The sequence below is a fragment of the Phascolarctos cinereus genome, unplaced genomic scaffold, assembly GCF_003287225.1.
Source record: "Phascolarctos cinereus isolate Bilbo 61053 unplaced genomic scaffold, phaCin_HiC Scaffold_726;HRSCAF=1367, whole genome shotgun sequence".
Taxonomy (NCBI): domain Eukaryota; kingdom Metazoa; phylum Chordata; class Mammalia; order Diprotodontia; family Phascolarctidae; genus Phascolarctos; species Phascolarctos cinereus.
In genome coordinates, this window is record NW_027556098.1 from 308,163,595 (window position 1) to 308,184,884 (window position 21,290).

General features: G+C 38.9%; 1 pseudogene; it reads right to left on the reverse strand.

The window, feature by feature from the left end:
• LOC110210726 (NXPE family member 1-like) overlaps positions 1 to 20,169 on the reverse strand; it is a 151,029-nt pseudogene extending 130,860 nt beyond the window's left edge.
• Positions 20,170 to 21,290: the final 1,121 nt, after the last annotated feature.

Sequence of the window (21,290 nt, forward strand, 5' to 3'; positions counted from 1 at the left end):
AGGGTAAAAGGAGAGAGAAGATAAACAGGAGGAAGAATAGGATAGAGGGAAATACATAGTCAGCAATCAAAACTGTGAATATGAATGGGATGAAATCTCCCATAAAAAAAAGAAATGGATAGTAGAGTGGATCAAAAACTAGAATCCTACAATATGCTCTTTACAAGAAACACATTTGAAGCAGAGAGACACATACGGAGTAAAGATAAGGGACTGGAGCAGAATCTATTATGCTTCAGCTGAAGTAAAAAAAGAAGGGTTAGTAATCTTGATCTCAGACAAAGCAAAAGCAAAAAAAGACCTAATTGTGTTTGTCCCTCATTCTCGAAGAGGACCATGACATTGGGGAGATGATGACATGACTTGCAATTGACTTTGTGTTGAGTGAGGGCTGTGCAAGGTCACCAGCCTCACTTTCTCCTCTCGAGCCATCTGAGTCCAGTGGTCAGATATTCATCAGGATGCCTAGAGATAGCTCAGGATGCAATGGGAGACCCTGGCCCTTTTAAGCTAAGGTCTTTTCAGGTTCTCACTTTGAGTGAGGCAATGACCATTCAGTGAATAGGCTTCTTTAATAAGTGAGTAAAGGGATAGCCCCTTTAATAAAAAAAAAAATCAAACTGGTAGAGGAAGACCCTTAGGGTTGCTGACCAAAAAGAGATACAGTCACTGCTTACATTCACTCTAAGCCAGGAGGGACTGAGAGGAGAGGACAGGAGAGGAGAGGAGAGGATGAGCTGAGTTACCCAACTGGAACTGGCCAGCTGGGTCCTCATTCAGGCACCTTGGACTACTCACAGATTGTGTTTTTCCTTCATTCTTGAAGACTTAATTTAAAGAAAAAAGGAAGGAAACTACATTTTGCTAAAAGGTACAATAGACTATGAAGTAATATCAATACTAAATATATATGCACCAAGTGGTATAGCATCCAAATTCTTAAAGAAGTTAAGGGAGTTACTGGTTTATGACCAAACAAGAGATTATAGATAATTTTGATTATATTAAATTAAAAAGCTTTTGCACAAACAAAGCCAATGCAACCAAGGTTAGGAGGAAAGCAGAAAGCTGGAAAACAATCTATATAGCAAGTGTCTCTGATAAAGGCCTCATTTCTCAACTATATAGAGAACTGAGTCAAATTTATAAGAATATAAGCCATTCCTCAATTGATAAATGGTCAAAGGATATGAACAGGCAGTTTTCAGATGAAGAAATAAAAACTATTTATAGACATACGAAGAAGTGCTCTAAATCACTTTTGAGTAGAGAAAAGTAATTAAAACAATTCTGAGTTACCACCCTACACCTATCAGATTGGCTAATATGATAAAAAAAAAAAGAAAATGATAAATATTGGAGAGAGTGTGGGAAAATTGGGATGCTAATGCATTGTTGATGGAGTTGTGAACTGCTCCAACCATTCTGGAGAGAAATCTGGAACTATGTCCAAAGGACGACCAAATCACGCATAGCCTTTGACCTAGCAATACCACTCACTACTAGGTCTATACCACAAAGAGATCGAAGAAAAAGGAAAGTGACCTACACATACAAATATATTTATAGCAGCTCTTTTTGTGGTGGCAAAGAATTGGAACTAGAGGGGGGGGTGCCCATCAACTGGGGAGTGGCTGAACAAATTGTTGTATATGATTATGATGGAATACTATTATACTATAAGAAATGACAAATAGGATACTTTCAGATAAACCTGGGAAGACTTACATGAACTCATGCAGAGTGAACTGAGAAGAACCAGGAAAACATTTTACATAATAATATCAGTATTGTATGATGATCAACTGTGAATAACAGCTATTCTCAGCAATACAATTATCCAAGATAATTCTGAAGGACTTACAATGAAAAATGCTATCCATGGTCTAAAGAGAGAACTGATGGAGTCTGATTGCAGATTGAAGCATGCTTTTTTAAAAAAAAAATTATTGTTCTTGGGTTTTTTTTGTTTTGTTTTCATTTTCTTTTGCAACATGATTAACAAATGTTTTGCATAACTGCACATGTAGAATCTGTATCAAATTGTTTGCTTTCTCAAGTTGGGGTTAGGGTAGGGAAAGAGGGAGATATTTGGAACTCAAAATTAAAAAAAAAAGAATGTTAAAAATTTTCTTTACATGTAATTGAGGAAAAAAAGTAAATGAGATAAAGCAAAAAAAAATTGTTTCTTTGATTGAGTCAAATGTTTAAATAGTTCCTAGAGGCATTTTCCTCCTACACAGTTAGAATATAATAATGGTGAAGCAGCAGTTCCCAGTAGGGAGACTATTACCTCCATAGGTCTGGATGCTATACCATTAATGGAACCTTTAAAGAAGTCCTCCTCTAATACCTCACTGTGACATGGAAGTGATATTGCATTGGGATTTTTTGAAATGTGTGTCAGTGAAGCATGAGTTCTGGATGGTTCTATCAAACAGGAAAAGACTCCAGAAATGTTTTATGTATATATGTTGTCTGAGGACCAGGATAGATTAGGAGAAACTTATCACGAGGTTGACATCAGGTCAATGGTTTTTTTTTTTTGGCTATAGCAATTAACGAAAACAATCTACAATCACTCCTCAACATTCCCCTGTTTAACTTTCCTGATTTAAAGCATCAACATGATTTTATTAGCAATTTCGTTTTCAATTTCATGTTGGCAACCATACACATTCACAGCTATGTGCGGATGAAAAAAAAATAGAAGTGCAATTCATGCAAGTTTATGGAGTGGCTGGTTTCCTACTAGGTGTTTCGCTGGTCTTGTTCACCCTAATGTTGTAAAGAACTCCCTGTGCATTTGTTGCATATTTTCATTATTTGCCTTTAAAACAAGTTTTGTGTTGCAATTATGGCCCCAAAGCATATGGCAAGTCCTTTGGGCTCTAAACCCAAGTGTACAAAGTCAATGATGCAGCTTAATGAGAAAATAAAGGTGTTAGACAAACTTCTGGCCAGAATATCTATACCCGCCTCAAGTTAGGTGTTAATAAATCAACAATTTGTTATGCAATACAATGCCTTCACACTGCCATCTGACACAGTGGCAGGGAAGATTCAGGTTTATTTTTTTAAGAAATTTACATGATAACTTTGTTGTATATTTGGAGGGAATAGCAAGTTGTACATGGTAGATGTGCAGTTTTATGTGCAATCATCTTTTTTTATTGTATTGTGTTATGGAAATCCTTGTTTGGTTCCATAAATTGAAAATAAAATAAATTTGTAATACAAAAATAGTTTAAGTTTTAAGAATTTTATTTGCTGTCCAGTATTTATGGTACTGCAGATTTCACGTGTGATGAATGTTGTCTGAAATCAATGTTGTCTTTTTTTTAAAATTGAAGTATTAACACAAAATGTCACAAATTCTAGGGAATTACTAGTGAAAAAAATATTTTGTATGTTGCCAATTTTATTTTTTCTACTGCATTTTATGGGTTGTTTCATGGTTATTATGTTAGGAAAAGTGGATAGTATTAAAATTAAAATTTTGTTATGAAGAATTATGTGCAAAAATGTATTTTCAGCAATCTCCGGTGAAAGATTACAGCTTTTGGTGATTGTGAGAACCTAACCACCTATTAACCATAAGTTCAATGTATCAACATTTGCATTTTTAGCATTTGTTGCGCGGGTCCAGCTCAGTGGCTGGGAGAGTCTTAAACTCTCCCTCCCCAGGAACGCTAAGGCCAGCTCAGTTCCTGATACCCTGCTCCGAGCAGTGAGAGGCAGGGAGACAAGATGGTGAAGCTCCATGTATTCTAGGCACAGGACAGCGTTTTGTATCTTTGACTCACGGGAACATACCCCAATGTAACAGCAGACAAAGCAACAAAGTTTACACATCTTTACCAATGGGCAACACAGAGAATTTTTCTCATGCGGATACCTATCAAAGTATCAACAAGTACATTTCCTTATCCTGACTGTGTCCTTGTCCTGGGCTGTTCCCCTGAAAACACCATGTACTTCTTGCTCCGGGAATGTCCCAATACTTGATACATGAACTAGCAATACTTGATACATATTTGTGCTAGAGCTGACTGTGCTTGAGCTGGCAACATTGTTTTATAGTTTGAGCTCACCTAGTGTCAGAGTTTTGCTGACTGGGAGGTGCAAGGTCCGCGGACAGAGAACCGAGCCAGGATATTCTGCTCATGTACTAACACCCGAGAGGGGCCTTCACCCATCAGTGAAGTCTCATGAACAGCCTGTGGTCCTCAATGCCCTACAGATCCCTAACAAGCATTGACATCATTTCCTAGGAATGTTATCCCCACAAAAGTTGAGGACTGACTGTATTAAGTTACAGAGAGATTATAGTCTACTTTGCATCTATTCTAATCCTTGGACTGCACCACTGTCTTCTAGGTAGGGGACTGCCTGATCTGTCATTATTCCTGAAAAGTTCTTGGGACCTTGCCAAGTGCCTGCTACTTTCCCTGCCTTCATGCTATCTGGCCTTTTCATCTGCCATGAAATGAAAGTATAGACGAACCCTTCTTTATTGTTGTTTCTCTCAATTAGAATGGGGACTTTTTAAGAGTAGGGGCTATCTTAGTTTCTTCAGCTCTTAGCTCAGTGTATCACATATAATATGTGCTTAATAAATGCTTTCCCCTTCCATTCCAATAATGGCTCCAGGACCCTTAGTGACAAAACTATTGATTCATAAATATTGAAGCAGATAACAATAGATTTTTAGATTGCCCATTGACAGGATGTGGCCCAAACTGAGATCTTAGCCTCTTGCCCCAAAAGGAATCTGATTCCCATTTGTCTACAATCCCCAGCCCTTCATCTCCCTTTGAAAGCCTTAGCCTTACCTTTTAATCTTATTCAGATGTGCCTTTGCCCCTTGACCTAAAAGAATCTGGCTCCCTTTTGTCTATGGGCCCCAGAAAGGCATTACATTCCTTATCTCCCTTTGAAAGTCCTAGCCCCACACTTTGATCTTGTGCAGATGCCTTTCAAACTTCTGCCTTCCTTTTCCCTCCATTAGCTATTCCTATTGCCTATTCAATCTCTCAGAATTTCTAATCAGAATTCTCACCTAGACCCTTTTCTCAGCCCCCTTCTCTGGCCATCCAAAGTTACTTCACTGCATAAAAATTCCACCCTGGCCCCCATTCAGATGCTGAGTATCTTATGCCCACAAGGCTGAGACTTTCTCATGCTGCTCATCCCCACGGGTGTTACTAACATTTGGCTAAGACACTGAGAATCTCTCATGCTGCAAAGGCTGAGCTTTTCTCATGCCTGCTCATCCTTACGAGTGTCACCTGGCCTATGCGATTTATCACTAATAAACTTTTCCTCTGGCTGAAAAAAGATTTGAGTTGAATTCATTCAGGCAGGGCCTGGTACCATGGTCTTGGGGTTGTAGCACCCAAAAAGTCCTAGACCTCTTCACCCATCATATTGTTGATTCATTGAACTTGTTTGTTTTTTTTTTAAATACCTCTCGAGTAATTTTAAATGAACTGCTATTAAGTAGCTGATTAATAAGCCTAAGTTCAGTACTTTTACTGAACTGCTACTTTTCATCTTGTTCAATATTGCTTATCATCTAAGTCTCAGTTCAGGTGCACCCTCATTCATTAAAGCTTTCTCAAAGCCTTTTCTCTTATTACAAGCATTCTCTCCTTCCTTGAATCTCAGAGGGCCATTCTGTTAGGTCCCTTATAAACTTCATTGTTTTCTAAGTTGCATTAAATGTATTTGCATGTATATCTTCTCTTCCTTCCTTCCAACACCCTGAAAAGCCCTCTGAAGTCAAGGATCATAGTTTTCTTTTTAATCTTTATATTCCTAATATTTTTCACAGTGCCTTGCTCATAGTACACACTTAATGAATGTTGGTTGAATTAAATCGGAGTAATTTCCCTACTCCTCTTCATCAAAGAATCATGCATTTAGAGATAAGTGGATCCTTAGTAATCAACTATCCCAGTGCCCTAATTTTACATGTGAAACCCAAAGATATTAAGAGACTTTCCCAATGTCACAAAACTAGTGTGTGGTAGAACTGGGATTCAAACCCAGGTCTAAAGACCCAAGATTCAATATCCTTTCCACTGTGCCATGCTGTCACTTGAAAAGGGACTCAAAACCTAGACCTTCAGATTAAAAGTCATAGTCCACTGACTGAGCTTTCCATGCTCAAAACTATATTTCTCAATGTAGTGCACAGGGACATCAAAAGATTCCAACAATACCTCACTGAAATACAGACATACTGTGTCTACAGATTTCCCCAAACTACTAGTCTGGTAAGAGCTTAAAAAGGAAATAACTATAGTTTTGCATGACTAGCTCCTGCTGGTTTCTAGTGATGATGACTTCCCTTTTTTAAAATTGTTCACAGACCATTGTTTAAATAACCCCTGTAGAATTTGGCCAGGGATTGTCATCAAGCTGACTTGCTAAGGGTTTTCAAAATCTGTCTCCCCCCCCCTTTTTTGAAAATTGATGCAACAGTCTCCAGTCTTCCTGAAATCTGTCCTATTTTCCACACAGCCTCAGAGATTACTGACAGCAGCTCCTTGATCAAACCTCAAAGTTCTTTCACTTACCCTGGGATTTAATTCATCTGGGCCAGGTGACTTGAACTCATTTAAAGGAACTACATTATCTCTTTCTATATCTCTACCTATTCTGAGCTTCAATTCTCCCTTAAACTATGTTTGTTCTACGTTTTCCAGTTTGAAATTCATTCCCCTGATGGAGAAAGACTGAAGTAAAATAGGACATGAATAGTTTGCCTTTCTTCTTGATATATTAACATTACACTGTCTGTCCCAAGCAGTAGGCCTAGGCTTTCTCTATTCTTCTTGCTCTGCACATAATTAGATGGATCAATTGTGTTGCCCTTATTGTTTTTCACAAGCCTTAAGTTCACCTGGCATTTAGCCTTCCTAAAACTGTTTTCAGAAGTCTATACAACTTTTATGTTCACATTCCTTCCACCTTTTGTACTGTCCTTTGAAAAGAAAACTAATAAGAGAGCTCTCTGTGTGACTACATTTGTCTCTTCAGATCTTAGGATTATTGTGATTCAGAACCTGAAAGGACCTTTGAGGTCATCTAGAACTCTGCTTTCTCCCACCTCCTGCCAATTTTACAGTTAAGAAAATTGGGACCCAAAGAGATTAAAAGATTTATCCAAGATTACATAGGTAGTAAAATGTCAGAGTCAGGATTTAAACCCAGGTCTTTTGATTTCAAACATAGCACTCTTTTCCTTATCAAGATCATTCACAATTTCTTTTCCTTTTCCTTTCTCTTTTAGACTTTCCAGTCCTTTTTGGGATTCCTTCCTTAAGGGGCAGCATGGTGGAATAAGGTCTGAGTCTAGAATCAAATGACTTGGTTCAAATTCTAGCTCCATTGCATAATATCTGTGTGACCTTAGACTAGTCATTTAAACTCTAGGTGCCTCAGTTTCCTTATCTATAAATTAAAAAGGTTGGACTCAATGACCTCTAAGTTCCCTTCCAACTCTATATCTATTCTTTTCCCCTTTATAGAGCCTATTGCTATGGGATCCTAAAGATTTGTTTGTTTCTTTAAAAAATTATTTATATTTAATTTATGGAATAAAACAAGCATTTCCATAACACTATTAAAAAATGATTGCACATTGGAATCTGCTTTCCTAACATTAAAAAACAAAAATTACTATGCCTAGTATTTCCTTTTTAGCTCTCTCTAGTTCCCCCATTTTGGTGGGAATGAAGTCCAAAGCAGCCATTCTGGTTATTGCTTCCTTATTTCTTTCTGGAAGATGAATGGACATGGAAGGAATATGCTCAAGAAGTGGTAAATCAGGCACCAAAGACAAATTTTGAACGGGAATTCACCCCTGTCTGAGCAAATAGGACCTGACTGCTTTTGGTGCAATGGACAAGTTCTCTCCATCTTAAAAAAAAAAAAAACTAAAAAAAACCTTTATCTGACCCTGCTTCCCCTTTTAACTACCACCCAATATTTCTCATTCCTTTTTCTTGCCAAACACTTCAAAAACACTTTAAAAGTGTCATTTATACCTGATGTTTCCATTTCCTATCCACCATGCTTAACCCCCTGCAATTTGGCTTCTGCCCCAATAACTCTCTTGAAACTGTTCCTTTTTGGAAAATCAAATGGCCTTTTATTTAGTCCTTATCTTCCTCTTCCCTGACCTCTCTGTAGTGTTTGACCCTGTTAACTAGAGTTCCTGAAACTCTCTCTACTCTAGGCTTCCATGGAACTGTATTTTCCAGGTCTGTAACTACTCTTTCTGCTTTCTTGACTTTTCCCCCTGACTCATAATTGTGGGTGTTACCATAAGGTTCTGTCCTCAGTATTCTGCCTATAGCTTCAACTACTCCTTCTACTTTAGAGAAGTGACAAATTTACATGTTATATTTTGGGGGCAAATTATAGCCTAATGAGTTCCTGCAATTACAATATGCCCTTACTGTACAGAACCTTGTTCTGAAAAGATTAAATATTGAACCAAACTGTTGGGACCCTCAAAGGGGGTAAAAGTCTTGTAAAGTCTATTATTTGTATAATTCTCTACACCTTGCTTAGATCTCCCCTCTGTCAACTTTTCTGCCAGACCTAGAGAAGACTACAACCTTGTATCTAATCCAATCTAACAAGCAGATAGAGAGTAGGTAAAGAGCCACTAGAAAGTGGTTCAGAAAGTTGCTAAGCTAAGACCCTGCAGTGAAATATGCATGCAAATTTATTGAAAGTTCATGTGTCTTTGAAGATTTCAAGATATTGCCCCTTTCATAAATGAACAGTTTGCTAAAAAAAAAAAAGTGGCCCGAAAAAGGAGAATATTTGTGTGAGGAAAAATGATACAAATCTGTTTGGGAATAAACATGGTTTCCCAGAAGACATAGACTTTCTGAGGATTAGACAGAGAATTACACCTCAGATAAGAGGGCTTGTTTGAGGGCACAACAATGATTAAGGTAACGTGACTGTAAAGCATTGTGGTCGATAGCATATGATTGGTTTTAGAGTTTTAAAGTTTATAACTGATAAAATTAAAAAAAACTTCTTGGGAAGTATGGAGAGACTTTATAAGGTACATACCCAACAAAAAGGGGTGTTGGGGGCTTTCACTAGCACCTCTGGTGTGAGGTCTTGCCAAGCCCTTTCAGGGCTGCTCATCTACCTTTGGTGTCCACCAGTCACCCAACTCTCACTTGTGGCTCCAAGAAGCTGTAGCATGAGTAGTGGCAACACCCCAGTAAAACCGTCTTGGTAGATAAGCTAACCCAAGTTGAGGGTAATTGACAGACTTCAAACCCATTGGTGAGTTAAGAGTATGTCTACCCTCAAGTATGTAAAGACTTCCTTCAGAGGAATGGGCAGAAGAGAACAATTTGTTCCTAGGGCCATGAAGGCGGCTGAAGCAGGTACTGTGGAGCATTTCAAGCTTGATTAGACATCAAAAACACCAAGGTCACCTAGTGCATCCTGGGCCACTGACAGTCATCTTGACTTTTGTCTTGCCACTGGACTTTGATGACTTTGAAAGAGAGAATGAAGCTGATGACTTTGAGGCAGCTTTGCCTCACTCAAATCCAATTTACACACAAATTAAGGCATCACCCTGTGATGCCATTGGTCCTCTTCAAATTCAAAGGACAAGCAGCAGCAGCAATAACAACTTAACAGAAGGATAGATTTCTTGAGTTTTACCTCATAAGGTAAAGATCAGTCAACAAGAATTTGTTAAAGATCTATTATGTTCCAATGCTAAGTGCTGGGGATACAAACAAAGGCAAAACACAGTCTCCTCTCAAGGAGCTCATGATCTAATGAGAGAGATAACATGCAAACAGTTATGTACAAGCAAGCTATATACATGGTAAATTGTAGATAATCAATAGAGGGAAAGTAATAGAATTAAGGGAGATTGGGAAAGCCTTCCTGTAGAAGGTAAAATTTTAGATGAGACTTGAAGGAAGTCAGGGAGGTCAAGAGGTAGAGATGAAGAGGGAGAGAATTCCAGGCATAAGGAACACTCAGTGAAAATGCAGTCTGGAGATGGAGTATCTTGTGAAAAGAATGGCACAGAGGACAATGTCATAAGAATATACAGAGGTAAGTAAAGCATAAGAAGACTGGAAAAGTAAGAAGGGTCCAGGTTATGAAGGACTTTGAAGCCAAAGGATTTTATATATTTTTTGGAGGTGATGGAGAACCATTGGAGTTTATTGAGCTAGGTGAGTGACATGGTCAAGCATTTGCTTTAAGATCAGTTTGGAAGCTGAGTGGAAGATGGATTGGAGTGGAGAGAGACTTGTGGCAAAGAAACCAACCAACAGACTGTTAGTGCAAAAGTCCAGGTATGAGCTGATGAATGTCCACACCAGGGTGGTGACAATGTTAGAGGAAAGAAGGGGGCATATACAAAGGTTGTTGTAAAAGTAAAATCCACAGTACTTGGTAACAGATTGAATGGGGGTGGGTGGGTGAGAGATAAGGATGATGACACTTAGGCTTTGAGACTGGATGATTGGGAAGATGGTGGTGCCCTTGACATTAATAGGAAAGTTTGGAAGGTGGAAGGGTTTAAGGGAAAAGATAATGAGTTCAGTTTTAGATATGTTGAGTTTAAGATGTCTAACACATCTACAAGGCATCCAGTTCAAGATGTCTAACAGGCAGGTGGAGATGCAAGACTGGATGTCAACAGAGAAGCTGAGATTCATCTTCATAGGATATTAATCGACTCCATGGGAGCTGATAAGATCACTAAGTGAAATAGTATGTATGTGTGTGTGTGTGTGTGTGTGTGTGTGTGTGTGTGTGTGTGTATACTAGAGAGAGAGAGGGAGAGAGAGAGAGAGAGAGAGAGAGAGAGAGAGAGAGAGAGAGAGAGAGAGAGAGAGAGAGAAGACAAAAGGACCATGAACAGAGCCCCATGGAACATCTACACTTATCCAGCATTATCTGGAAGAAGATCTAGCAAAGAACACTGGGAAGGAGCCATCAAATAGGAGAACCTGGAAAGAATGGTGTCCTGGAAACCTAGGGAGAAGAGAGTATTAAGGAGAAAAGAATGTTGCACAGTATGAAAAGCTACAGAGAGGTCAAGAAGGACGAAGACTAAGAAAAGATCATGAGTCACTGACCACCAAGAGGTTGATTTGAGGCATTAAAAACTTATAAGAAACCAGGAGGATAAGAAACTTTGAGAAGAGGTATAAGACAAGAATGAAATAAGGCTTACAGATGAAACAGCTGACTTTTCCTCTACTTTGCTGGGAACTTGCTGATTGGAAGAGATGCATTACCTTACTCATTGGCTGGAACATCTTCTGGTAGCTCTTTGGCTGAGAGCTGAATCTCACTATTATGTGAAGAGCTACTGAGTCTGCTACTCTCTGGTACTACCTCTTTCTTGAGAGAGGAGAAATCTCTCAGGGGACCCTATGTTGCTCTCTACTGCCCTCTTTGGTTTGATAGGAAGAAAGAAGTTCACATCTGGTTTGCTTTAAGCTGTGTTTTGCTATGATAAGAGGTTTGGGATTGATTGGACAAAAAGAATTCCCTGCTATTTACAGATGTGAAGAGTCTGACAGTCCCCTAGCTGAAATAGATTCACTGATTGTCAGTGAAAGGTTGTGCCAGTTTTCATAGCAGTCTGTTGATCTTTTTTGAGAGGCTTCCGAGTCTAGGTTCCACACGTCAAAAACTTTATGGATGCATAAATATCCATTATTTATAAGGCAATGCATGGATTAAGGAAGTCCCACATCTTTTGTAACCAACTGTAATGTCCAAAGAACCTAAAGCATAGAGGCAACGGGAAACACCTTCCCTACAAAAACATCAAAAAAGCCAAAATAAAAGTAAAGTTCAGAGGTAGCATCCTGTAAGAGAATTATAAAAGCCATCCCATGGATCAATGGTGGTGCTTATTTGCTGTGCCAACCATTGGAGTAGGGCATCTAGATAGGAATATATCCCTTCATGCATCAAAGGGGACCAATAGTAATCATGTCCTTTACTTTCATAGTGCGTAGGAATATAGGATCATATATTTTAAAATGGAAGAAAAATCATCTAGTCTGACATTTTAATTTTATAAATAAACGAAAGCACAGAGCTTAGGTGACTTGTCCAAAGGCATACAGATTGTAAGTGGCAGAGTTTGCATTTTAATCTTCTATTTCCTTTCATCTCATCTCATCCTCAACCCTCTGCAATTCGACTTCTGAACTCATCACACAACTGAAACTACTCTCTCCAAAGTTACTAATGATACCAGTCATTAAATACTAAGGTTCTTTCTCAGTCTTCATCCTTTTCTACTTATCTGCTGCATCGGAAACTATGGCTAGATATTCTCTCATCTGTGGGTTTTCACAACATTACTCTCTCATGGCTCTCTTTCTACCTGTCTGACCACCCTTTTGGTGGATTGTTGTCCATATTACATCTAATTGTGGGTATTCTCTAAGATTACATCATGGGCTCTCTTCTCTCCTCCACACTCTCATTCTTGGTGTTAAACCCCCATGGATTTAATGATAACCTTCTATAGATGTCTAACAGATCTCTACAACTAGTCCAATCTAGTCTCCCCTGAGTTTAAAATCTACAACACCAGTTACCTACTGGACATTTCAAGCTAGGTGTTCTGAAGACATCTCAAGTTCAACATGACAAAAGCAGGATTCATTGCCTTTCTTCCCAAAGTACCCCTAGTTAAATTTCCCTATTTCTGTCAAGGGTATTCTTCCAGTCTTCCAGGTTTGTTACCTAAGTGTTAACCTCAACTCTTCTCTCTCCCTCACTCCACATATCCAAACAGTTGCAAGATCTTATCCTTACTACCTCCACAACATCTCTCTCATCTGACCCATTCTTTCTATGCACACAACCACTACTCTAGTTCAGACCCTCATCATCTCACTCTTGGACTATTTCAATGGCCTCATTGGTCTTTCTACCTCAAATTGTATCCCATCCCATTCTGTCCTCCACATCACTGTCAAAGCTATTTGTTTTAACCACAGAGCTGACTGTGTCATTCCCTTACTCAGTAAACTCCAATGGCTCTTTACAATGTCTCCAGCCTATATGTCCAGCTTCATTGGACATTACTTCTCTCATATCTGGTGATCCAGTCAAACTGGCCTTTCTTCTTCTGACCTGAAACACTCTATCTTCCATTTCTGTGCCTTCATCCAGGCTGAACCCCATATCTGGAATATATTCCATTTTCATCAGCTGTACCTTACAGAATCAGTCTTCTACAGTTTAGTCTTTCTGATCCCAACTGCTAGTGTCCTACCTCCCAAACTGTCTTGTAATTAACTATTTTGTACTGGACTTACTTATATTTATTCTGTATATATTTGTCTCTTGCAGAATGCAAGCACCTTGCTTGTAGGGATCACTTTATTCTTTTTATTTCCAGGGCCTAGCACAGTACCTAGTACACAGTGGGTGCTTAATAAATGCTTGCTGATTGATTCATTGAAACCCAGATCATCTGATTGCAAGTCCATCTCTCTTTCTACTGCGTTATGCTGCCTCCTTCAACTTTTTGAAATCTGGGTTATGCCCCATTACTCTATTGACCTTTCAAAAGTCAATAATGACCTCCATATCTCCAAATCCAATTATCTTTCATCTCTCATCAACCTCTTTCTGACCCTTAAATATAGTTATTCTCTTAGATACCTACTGTGCTAGACTCTGTTTTTCTCTATATATACTCTCTCTTTCACTGATCAAATCTATTCCTATGACTTCAGTTATCTCCATGCAGATGAGTCCTATATCTTTAGCTCTACTTCAAACTTTTCTCCAGATCTCTATTCCTGTATTTTCAATTTTCTTCTGCATATCTCTGCCTAGCTGTCCTGCCAGAACTTTAAAGTATCTTAGAACTATCTCAACATGTCTAAACCTAAACTCACCATCTTCTCTAAATCTTTCTTTCCCCTTAACTTCACTATTTCTGTTACTGGCATCACAAGCCTTCCAGTCTCCCAGGATCATAACCTTGGAATCAACTTTTATTCTTCTTTCTCTCTCTCCTACACATCTAATCATGTGCAAAGTTCTGATATTTCTGTTTCCACAGTATTTCTCACATCAATTTTCTCTTCTCTATTCCCACTGCAGCCACCTTAATTTAGGTCCTCAAATTTTCTCACTTAGACTATTATAATGAAAATTTGCTTTCCCTTTCTGCCTTCAGTCCATACTCTAGGATCTTACTATTAGAGATCTAGAGCTTGAAGGGATCTTAGACGCCATTTAGTTCAAGGTCACACAGATAATAAGTATGAAAATAGAATTTGGACTTAGGTCCTCTTACTTTAAAGCAAATATACCTTCCCCAAAGTGGTAACCTTTCCACTGTGCCCCAAATAAATCATCCTTCATATTGATGCCCAGTTAATCTCCCTACTCAATAATATAATTGTGTTGCTCCTGTACTAAAAAAAAAAATCATTTGCTCCCCAGTAACTACTGAGTAAGATATAAACTCTTGAGTTTAATATTGAAGACTTTCTATAAGCCTTTAACCTTTCAGTCCAGCCTGATTTTATACTATTCACCTTTATGTATTTTGCATTCCAAGACAAATTGGATTGTTATCCAACATTCATTCTTATCCTGTCAGTTAGTAAGTCATTGGTCAGTTGACAAGTATTTATCAAATGTTTACTATTTTCCAAGTCCTATACTAAGCATTGGTTATGAAAAGAAAGCCAAAAAAAAAACCAGACAAAACAAACAGTCCCTGTCCTCTGGAAGCTTATATTCTGATGAGTTGGACAACATGTATATATCAAGGTACATACAAGATATAGAAAGAGTAGTGGGAAAATAGTTTGAGAGGAGAAGGCACTGACAGCTGGGGAACATAGAAAGGTCTCCTGAAGAAGTTGGGATTTGAGTTGAATCTTGAAAGAAACTAGGTAAATGAAGAGGCAAAAATGAAGGAGTAAAGCATTCCATACCTAGGGAATAGCCAGTTTAAAGACAAGGAAAGAGAGGAAATGGAGAGTTTTGTATGAAGAACAACAAGTATTGTGTTGTAGAGTACATGGAAGGGGGTAAGTTTAAGCCTGGAAGGGTAGGAAGGGTTCAGGTTATGCTAAGATTTAAATGCCAAATAGGATTTTATATTTGATATTAAAGTTAACAGGGAATCACTGAAGTAGGCTGAGTAGAGGAGAGACATCGACCTTTGTCTAATGAAAATCTCTGATTGATAAGTAGAAGATGGATTGGAGTGGCGAAAGACTCGAGAGAGAAGAATTATAAAACTATTGCAACAGTACTGGGGAAAAGTCCTGAGGACCTATAGAAGGGTTGTGGATATGTGAATGGAGAGAAGGAGATATATAGGATATATAGATATACCTTCTTGTGAAGGTAGAAACAACAAGATTCACAATGATTGGGATGATGGAGAATAAGAAGTCCAGGATAATATTGAGGTTGTGTGGCTTGATGATTAGAAGTGGTGGGCTCAACAAGAATAGGAAAGTCTGGAAGATGGAAAAGCTTGGAAGGAAGAGTAATGAGTTCCATTTTGGTTACATTGAGTTTGTGATGCCTACAGGACATTCAGTTTGAGATGTCCAAGTTGCAATTAAGAATATTGGACTGGAGATCAGGAGAGAACTTAGGACTGGACTTACAGATGTAGGAATCATTTGTACATTGATGCTAATTGTACCCTTGGGAGCTGATGTGATCACCAAGTGAGACAGTATAAAGTAAAATGAGAAGAGGGACCAAGATAGACCCTTTGGGCACACTCATGTTAATGGTTGTGACTTGAATGAAGAACCAGCAAAGGAGACTGAGAAGAAACAAGTAGGAAGGTAGAAGAAAAACTAGGAGACAGCAGTGTTCTCTCATCTCCTGGCCTTTATTCATTCCATCTCCCATGCTTGGAATAAACTGTTGTTTTCCCGTTTCCATATCTACCATACTCTCCCACTTACTTCTGTCTGTTAAAGCCTCTTTCTTCATTCCAGGCCCAACTCAAATTCTACCTCCTCCAAAATGTGGTCCAATTGACGCTGATTGTTCTTGCTATGAATTTTGTAAGTTAGGAATCAATTTAGTCCCATCTGGTTGGGAGGCCTGCCAAGATAATCCACTATTAGATTTAAAAAAGAATTTTATTCCTGACCATTAACCCCAAATGATCTCTCCCTATTCAAATCAGTATTAGTATTTTGCAGGAAATTCTCCTGTGCCCTTGTCTCGCTGTTCTTTGTGCCCTAATTACTGGAGTTGTGCTTTCACTCTCCCTTACCGCTGGACTGTGAGATCCTTGAGAACCAGGCTTAGTCAAGGTTACTCAAGGAACCTGCCGCCTTGAGGTCACATATGGCCCTCTAGGTCCTCAAGTGCAGCTGTTTGACTGAATCCAAACTTCAGCCCTATTTGTTCTGGGAAGTTTGGATTTGGTCAAAAGGCCACACTTGAGGACCTAGAGGGCCACATGTGGCCTTGAGGCCGCAGGTTCCTCATCCCTGGCCTAGATCATAACTATTACCTTGCTTTCATTGTATTCTGAACAAAGTAAAGCCTTAATAAATGCCTGATGAGTTGAATTTATCAACCTCCCCTCATTTAGTACTTACTTCATTAAGAAGAACAATTCTTCCCCGTTAACTCTGTAAAGAGTTTGTTCCCTAAAATTCAGAGGCCAATTGAGTTTAAAGTCTCCTCTCCTCTGCAAGGTGTAGTGAAATGAACACTGACCTAAGAATCAGGAGATAGACTCTCTCCTTTTGCTCTTCTTCCCTCTTTGACTAGTCTTTCCATTTATCACCCATTTCCCACCCTGAGTGTGGGTGTTATCCATAGGGGTGCATAAAATATGAGTGAGCTGGAGCCCAACTACATCCTGTGGAAGTATTCCTATTAGTTCTTCCTGTTGCCCTTAGTTTCTATGGGAATGGTTCTCAAGGGCGTGCCAACATACTCAGCCCACAGCTCTATGAATGCCTGTAGTGTCTGTCCTGAATCTTCTACTCTTTTCTCTCTATCATTCCTTCTATTGTTGATCTCATTAATTCTCATAAGTATGGGTTCATTTATCACCTCTATGCCCTAGGCTCCATCCTGACCACTAGTATCATATTTCCATCTGCCTGCCAGAAGTCACTTAGACATCCTGCTGTCACCTCAAATTTAATAGGTCTTAGAGTGAATTTGTCGTCTGCTCCATTAAAATGTCCTTCCTCTAAACTTCCCTATACATATTTGAGGGAGCTATCATTGTGCTAGGTTTGAAACCTGGGAGTCATCTAATGCTTTTCTATCTCCCTCCCCCCACATCCCCACTTATCCAATCAACTTCCAGCTCCTGTTGGTTCCACCATTCGTACATTATCTTTTACCTGGATTCCCTTGTCTTTGTACATGACACCACCTTACTTCAAGCCTTCATTACCACTTGCTGGGACAATTGTAGTGATTGATCTCCTTGCCTCTGTTCACTCCCTTTTCTAATCTATTCTTCAAGCAGCTGCCAAAATAATCTTCCTAAAGCATAAGTCTGATCCCATCACCCATCCACTTTAAAACATTCAGTGGCTCCTTGTTCCCTCTTAACAGGGATCAGCAAACCACAGCCCAAGGGACAAATACAGCCCACTGCCTGTTTTTGTACAAGCCCCTAAGCTAAAAATAATTTTTACATTTTAAAAAATGATAAAGCTTCAGTTAAAGATTTAAGGATCAATCTTAGTTCTCAGGCCCTACAAAAAGAGTCAGTGGTCAAATTAGCAACAGACCATAGTTTGCTGACTCCTGCTCTAGAAAAAAAAAAATCCCAACTCAATGTTGGCATTTTTGATCCTTCACAGTCTGGTTCCAGCCAGCTTTTCTAAGATATATTTCATTTAAAGCATCATTCTCCTCTATAAATGCCAGTTGAAGTGAACTACTACCTCTTCTCTGAACATATGCTATCAGCTACTTCTGAGTGTATCACCTTCTTTGCCTCCGCCCATGCCTGGAATTTACTAACTCCTCATTCCTGCCTTATCTTGCTTCAAGGCTCAGCTGAGGGGCCCCCTCCTCCACAAAGCCTACACTAATTCCCCCAGTCAACCAGAATTCTCTTCCTTTTCAAATGTTCCTTAAAGATTTTGTCTAATCTCACCCTTAATTCCTTAATGTGAATTATATTTATACATACTCTTGTTATATCTGCCTAAGAGAATGTAAGCTCTGTGAGGGCAGGCACTATTTCACTTTTATCCTTTTATCCCCAGAGGATTGCATGGTACCTTCTAGATTATAATTACTTAATAAATGTTTATTGAGTTGAATTGCATTCTAGACCCAGGTCTGTCTTTCTCCAAGTAGCCTGAAATAAGTAATTTTTATCTCTACACTTTAGTTTCCTCAAATTGAGATTTCGTGAATGATCCAAGCCATGCTCACTTAACTCCCAGATCAACTCTCTGGACTTCTCTGTAACCCTGATGGCAGCCTTGGATCCAGAAAGATACCTTTTCCTCTCTCAGCCCCTAACCTGTCTCCCACATTCTCTAAATGTTCTTTATCTCTTGCCTCTCCATTCCCCCCCTTTAAAATATAAGGGGCTTGAGGTTATGGGTTTTATTGTTCACTTGTATTTGTATCTCTAATATTTAGCACAATGCTCCACACATAGTAAATACTTAATAAATGTTCTATCCATCTATCTAAAATGAGGAACTTAGACAAAGATCTCAAAGGTCCTTCAGAACTATAAAGTTTATAATTCTAATATTTTTATGTTTTATTAATTTTATTTTTAATTTGTGGAATAACACAAGCATTTTTGTAACATAGTATAATTTTCAAAAAGATGATTCCTCATGAAACTGCAAATCTATTATGTGCAACTTGCTATTTCTTTCAGATATATAATAAAGTTAGCATGTGAATTTTTTCCTTTTTTCCCCTTCCCCTACCCTAGAAATATGTATGTGTACACGTACATACATGTGTGTATATGCATATACATGTACTACATGCACATACATGTGTGTGCATGTACATACATGTATACGTACATATGGTTGTGTAAAATCATTCTGTACATACTTCTATTTATCAGTTCTTTCTCTGGATGCAGATAGTATCTTCCTTCATATGTCCTTTGTAGTTAATTATTTTAAAATGATTTATTTGCTGAAAGTTGTTCTTAAAACAAAATTGCTGTTACTGTATACCACTAATCTAACAGAGACACTAGTATATCTACCTGTGAGTTTCTAAAATTAGCCAGTACTTGTTTTTATCACATGTTGTTTTATATACTTTCCCTGTATATCCCACTGGACTGTAAGTTTCTTAAGGGAAAGCACTTTATCCTTTCCCTCCTTTTTCTCTTCCAATACTTAGTGTAGGATTCTGTACATAGACAGCCTTAAGCACATGTGATTGGACAATGGAGCAAAGTTTAATTTCTAGGTTATCAGGTAAAACTTTACCAAATCCTATCCTTCCTCTCCCACTTCTGTTCAGTTTCCCTAAAGCTTTCTTGTCACTTACACTGCAGGGTCCCCAAGCTGCTTGGGAAGTCAATACACTTCTATGGCTGCATGACTGACTAATGTGTTTCGAGCTTCAGACTGAAAAAATGTCATATGGGCAGGTTCCCATAGCCAAACTAAATTGCCAATTGGAAGCAGCATGGCAGACTGTTTAGGCCTAAACTTCATCTCAGAATTGAAATTTCATCTCAGAATTGAAACTAATATAGGGAGGAAAGGGCCTTGTCCGGCACTGGTATGATGTGGGGGTATTTGCTCACCAGGGAGTATATTTCCTTCATGCTGCTGTTGCCATCCTCAAAATTCACATCTTGGTCTCCTGCTGACACATCCTACCGTGTGGTACAGATACCTTCAGACTATCAATCCAAGGATCCCATCACCAAGATGTTCCTCTCCTGGGCTTCCTTCCCCCTCCCCCAAACTCATACATCAAAGGCCATACTCTTGGGCAGACGTGTCAGCTCCTCCTCGGACATGACTGCACCTCAGCCAGACTGTCCTCTGCATCACCACTGCTGTTGCCTACTTTGTCCAAGTTTACAGCCAGTGTGAGTGCCCCTAGATATTCCTCTGCTTCATCAGAATCATCCAAGTTAGGCACCATTATGTCTAGGTATTAGGGTAATGGATAAAATGACCTCTTAAGGTCCCCTACAGCTCAATGAAGAAGATACTTGCTATAGGTTAGGAAAAAAGTTTTCATTTTCCATATTTCTATGATTACTCATATTCAGAGATTAGTAAACCAAAGCAAAAATCCAAGGTGAATATTATTTGGAGATTCTAAGTGATTCCAAGATAAACTTCCTCAGGATGTCTGAAGGCCACCACTCATCTCTTGCTCTGCCTGTATTTCCCCTTGGTTGCAGATATTGTATGCGTGTATGTGATGTTTCTTTAATGGGCTGGGCTGCCACCAGGCTTCCAGAGTCAATGAAATATAGCATCACTGTTATGTATCCCAGCGAAATAAATTTAGCACATATGTAAATCCATCTCCTGGGGCAGAGAGCCATATAAATATAGTTAACATCACATTAAATTCTGTTTATCATCAATTGCAGGGCTTTGGGTTTAGAGAGATATGGGCTGCATCTCAAAGTAAATGGCTTCTGCTCAGCAGGATCTGGTGGTGATGTTTCTTCTGATAGTATGGCTACTTTGCTTTTGTTTTATCTTCAAACACTGGGCTGACTTTTGGTTCATCCACTGTGTCCATTTTTATAGGTGGGTAAACTGATGGCCAGTTAAGTAAACACACTCCTCCAGGATCCCACTGCAAAGGAGGGGATAGCACGAGAGCAATCAATTAATCAATATTTGTTAAGCATCTACTATGTGCCAGGCACTCTGCCAAGTGTTGGAGTTAACAAAAAAAGTAAAAGATAATCTCTGCCCTCAAGGACCTTACAACCTAATGAGAAAGGGGCAGCTAGGTGTTGAAATGGATAGAGCACCAGCCCTGGAGTCAGGAGGACCTGAGTTCAAATCCAGCCTCAAACACTTACTAGCTATATGATGTTGGGCATGTCACTTAACTCCCATTACCCCCCAAAAATAAAAGTGAATTTTAAAAAAACAATCTAATGGTGGAGACAGCATGCAGCAAATGTATACAAAGCAAGGTAGGTATAGGATAAATAAGAAATAATGAACAGAGGAAAGGCATTGGAATGAAAGGGATTAAGAAGGCTTCCAGATGGAATTTTCCTTGGGACTTTTAAA